Raw genomic sequence first — 5000 nt, 5'->3', positions numbered from 1 at the left:
TGAAAATGGGACAGTTTAGCATGGAATTTATTTATTTGATTATCGATTTATTTACCTGTTCATTTAAAAAAAAATTCTTTTAATTTTTGCAAAATGTATTGAATGTACTATTTTGGTATGGAAACAATGACACACACAAAACGATTTCCTTTGTTTTAATTTGTAACTTTTAATATAGAGGATCTTTACTGTGCGTAGGTCCGTTTTGATGTGTGCACGCAGTTCTGAGAAAGAACTAATCCATGGGAACTTGGATCAACTGGACTTGGAACACACAGCAGTGCTGTCACCCAGTCAACATAAAGTAGTTGTGCTGTGTTACCCTGTGGGACAATGTTCCCTCCCTTTGCCTTGAAGGCTCTTTTTTTTCTTATGGATTTTTTCAATGTTCATTTGAAAGAACATGTGTTTCTCCACCCTGAACTATTTTCTGTCTCTGTGTGAGGCCGGGTGATGGTCATATTGTTAGACGATGGTTGTGTTGAACATTTTACGCTTTTGAATTGTTATGACACATAAAGGGACATTCACGTTAAGGCATGCATCACATGGATGCTACCTGTAGGCCAAGCCTGTCTCTTTGTGGACAGCTGGATTAGAGTGTACAAGGAAACTCCCATCGCCCAAGTCATGCTCTGTTCACCTTTATATTTTTCGTCACTCTGTGTAGCCCTGTGCGCGTGCGTGCTCTCACGTGTCTGTGTGTCTGTATGGGTGCGTGTGTGTGTGCGTGCGAGGGGAGCAGTGTCAACTCAAACACATCAAATCAAATCATGTTGTTTACAACAAGTTATGCTCCTTAGGCAATTCTGTTTGATCTGTCATCCCCAGAATGTTACCATCAATCGTGAAAATAAAGTTTTAAAATAGCCAAAGCCACACCAACAGAAGGCCATATTACAGGCAAATAGCACTGTGGAATGAACAACTAATGCCCATCCCAGTGTTTACAATATCACGACATAATCGCCAGGGCAAAACAACACAGACAGTAAATAACAAACTGCGGGAAAGAGAGAAAAAAACTGTCAAGGTTTGCTGAAAAAAAGGGATGAACTTGGACTGGGAAAAACAGATAACAGTGAATGAAAAAACAAACAAAAAACAAAACAAAACAGGAGAGCAATAGAAAAGATAAAATTTCCAGCAAGGCAAGATTGATCTCCCCGAGTTGGGAATGGTCCCCTTTGTACAAGAGTGTTGAAAGAGGAAGGGGGTCGTTCTGGGCCAGCCTTTACAGACTCCCACCCCCTCTCCCCCTCTCTGTTATGACTTGACGGAAGCAAATATGGGGTGGAGTGGTGGGGCGGGGCTGAGGGGATTCTACTTTGATCAACAGTACTGATGATTCCAACTGAATTTACCGAGGAGGTCATTCCAGCCAGCCAAGAATGACCCTCATGTCCATTACGATGGGGAAGTTGGAAAATCCAATTAGTACGGGCTGGGGGAGCATTTCTTTTTTTCCCACTGATAATTACAGTGTAATAATAAAGTTATTCTTATCTTAATTAATGTGCAATATGATACATGCAATATTAGCCTTGGTGTATTTCAGTTTGTTTACAATAATGATTAATCACAACGTTTTAATCAAGCGACTACATGCAATATTTTTTATGTTAATGTCTCATATATTATTGATTCTTTTAAAATAAAGTCATGTTGATGTTTCTGTGTTGAGTGATTGTCTACGTTTGTTTTGCCGCACCTGATGTCATTGTCTACGTTTGTTTTGCCGCACCTGATGTCATTGTCTACGTTTGTTTTGCCGCACCTGATGTCATTGTCTACGTTTGTTTTGCCGCACCTGATGTCATTGTCTACGTTTGTTTTGCCGCACCTGTTGTCATTGTCTACGTTTGTTTTGCCGCACCTGATGTCACTGTCTACGTTTGTTTTGCCGCACCTGATGTCATTGTCTACGTTTGTTTTGCCGCACCTGATGTCACTGTCTACGTTTGTTTTGCCGCACCTGATGTCACTGTCTACGTTTGTTTTGCCGCACCTGATGTCATTGTCTACGTTTTGCCGCACCTGTTGTCATTGTCTACGTTTGTTTTGCCGCACCTGTTGTCATTGTCTACGTTTGTTTTGCCGCACCTGGTGCCGCACCTGATGTCATTGTCTACGCTTGTTTTGCCGCACCTGGTGTCATGTCTACGTTTGTTTTGCCGCACCTGGTGTCATGTCTACGTTTGTTTTGCCGCACCTGGTGTCATTGTCTACGTTTGTTTTGCCGCACCTGGTGTCATGTCTACGTTTGTTTTGCCGCACCTGATGTAATTTCTCTTGATGACATAATAAAGTTCTTCTTATCTTATCTTCTGACAAGCTGCAGAGTCATTCCAAGCCAGTCTACACAGATACGACCGGGGTTAATGTGGGCCGGCCAGATTTTTAGCCCAAGGTAAAAATCAACAGGGGTAGGAAAAGGCTGCTGTACTGGGATCCCTCCGGGAATCACTGACCAGCCTGTGTTTATCAGTCCTCTTCTTTCATTATCGAGGTCATGTTTTGTACATGATTGACAAAGTACTTGCGTTATAATATGGGGAAACGTGTTTGTAAAATGGGGTTGGTGTGGTGTAATCGTGCACAAGCATGTGTGTTTGTATTTATCTGTGTGGAACAAAAATGCAGCTATGTCTTTCATTGTCACACCATTCTGAAAAAAGAAGAAGAAAAAAACAAGGATCGTTCCTCTCACCATTGGTGCTTGGAACATAAGGACTCTCCTGGACAGAGATAACGCGGACAGACCCCAAAGGAGAACAGCACAAGTTGCATCCGAACTCGCCAGATACAACATCGACATCGCAGACTTGAGTGAGACTCGGCTTGCAGGCGAAGGCGAGCTCTGTGAACGGGGATCTGGTTACACCTTCTTCTGGAGTGGACGAGGAAGCGAAGAGCGACGTGAGGCTGGCGTTGGTTTTGCAGTAAAAACAGCACTTGTCAGCAAGCTAGCTGGAATCCCAAAGGGAGTCAACGATAGGCTTATGACCATGAAACTCCCACTGGCATCTGGCCAGAAGCACCTCACCATTGTCAGTGCCTACGCCCCAACCATGACCAACCCGGATGAAGTGAAGGCGAAGTTCTACGAGGACCTTCACTCTGTCATTGCTGCCATCCCTAAAGCAGACAAGCTCATCATTCTTGGGGACTTCAATGCTAGAGTTGGCTCTGACTACATCTCCTGGGATGGAGTGATTGGAAAGCACGGTGTGGGCCACTGCAACCCAAATGGATTGCTTTTGCTTCAGACCTGTGCAGAGCACGAACTGCTGATAACCAACACAGTTTTCTGCCTCCCTACCCGTAACAGGACGTCATGGATGCACCCTCGCTCAAAGCATTGGCATCTCATCGATTATGTCATCGTCAGGAAAAGGGATAGGCAAGATGTACGTGTAACAAAGACCATGTGCGGCGCCGAGTGTTGGACAGACCATCGCCTTGTAGTCTCGAAGCTGAATATTCGAATCCAACCCAAGAGACGCCCCCAAGGCCAGAAGGCTCCAAAACGGCTCAACATCGCTAAGCTGAAAAGCATCACCATCAAACAGTCCTTTGTGGAGCTGCTGGAAGATCGTCTGGAATCCGCCTCTCTGGACAACCAGAATGTGGAGTCTGACTGGAGGACCCTGCGTGAGCTGATCTATAGTACAGCTTCAGAGACCCTGGGACCCATGACCAGAAAGCACAAAGACTGGTTTGATGAAAACTGTGATGAAATCAAGCAGCTTCTGGATGAGAAACGCCGTCTGCATCAAGCCCACCTGAGCAACCCAAAGTCCACATCAAAAAAGGATGCATACAATGCCATCCGCAGGACTGTTCAGCAAAAGTTACGCCAGATGCAGGATAAGTGGCTGAGTGACAAAGCTGATGAGATCCAGGGATATGCTGACAGGCACGATATGAAGAGGTTCTATGATGCCTTAAAAGAAGTCTACGGCCCCACATCCTCAGGATCATCCCCCCTCCTCAGTGCAGATGGGAATACCTTGATCACCGAGAAGGAGAACATTCTTGAACGATGGGCTGAGCACTTCAACAGTGTCTTAAATCGCCCTTCCTCCATAAATGATGAAGCCATAGACCGTCTCCCACAAGTCCCCACCAACGAAGCACTGGACGATCCGCCAACACTTCTTGAGACCCAGAAAGCAATCCGTCTGCTATCCAGTGGCAAAGCACCTGGCTCAGACTCCATACCAGCAGAGGTCTACAAGGATGGAGGCACTGTGCTGACTGAGAAGCTTCATCAGCTGTACTCACTCATGTGGAAAGAAGAGACGATCCCCCAGGATTTCAAAGATGCATCTATCATTCACTTGTACAAGCGAAAGGGGAACCGGCAAGCCTGTGATAACCATCGGGGCATTTCCTTGCTCTCCATCGCAGGCAAGATACTTGCCAGGATCCTACTTAACCGCCTCACAGCACACCTTGACCAAGGTCATTTGCCTGAGAGCCAATGTGGATTCCAGAAAGAGCGCGGAACCACTGACATGGTGTTTGCTGCAAGGCAGCTGCAAGAGAAATGTCAGGAGCAAAATGCTGATCTGTTCTCCACCTATGTCGACCTCACTAAGGCCTTCGACACCGTGAGTAGAGAGGGACTGTGGAAGATCATGGCCAAGTACGGATGCCCTCGGAAATTTATTTCCTTGGTCAGCCAATTCCATGAAGGCATGCAGGCTCGAGTCCAGGACAATGGTGAAACATCTGCTCCTTTTGCTGTCACAAATGGTGTCAAGCAAGGCTGCGTCCTGGCTCCAACGCTGTTCAGCCTCGTGTTCTCTGCAATGCTTACTGATGCCTTCAGAGATGGCGATGTTGGAATCGGCCTAAAGTACCGAACAGATGGCAAGTTGTTTAACCTCAGAAGGCTTCAAGCAAAAACGAAGGTCATGACAGACATCATCAGAGACTTTTTGTTTGCTGATGATTGTGCCCTCAACGCTGGATCTGAAGCTGACATGCAACTC

The 5000-nt window shown here is 45.8% G+C and overlaps 1 protein-coding gene across 3 annotated transcripts in view; it reads right to left on the bottom strand.

Moving 5' to 3' along the window:
• LOC143275355 (uncharacterized) overlaps positions 1-5000 on the bottom strand; it is a 57329-nt gene that overhangs the window by 358 nt on the left and 51971 nt on the right. The gene's annotated exons all lie outside the window — the stretch shown is intronic.

The sequence above is a fragment of the Babylonia areolata genome, chromosome 30 (assembly GCF_041734735.1).
Source record: "Babylonia areolata isolate BAREFJ2019XMU chromosome 30, ASM4173473v1, whole genome shotgun sequence".
NCBI classification, from domain to species: domain Eukaryota; kingdom Metazoa; phylum Mollusca; class Gastropoda; order Neogastropoda; family Buccinidae; genus Babylonia; species Babylonia areolata.
The sequence above is the reverse complement of the archived record's forward strand: the minus strand, read 5'-3'. Positions and strand labels throughout refer to the sequence as shown.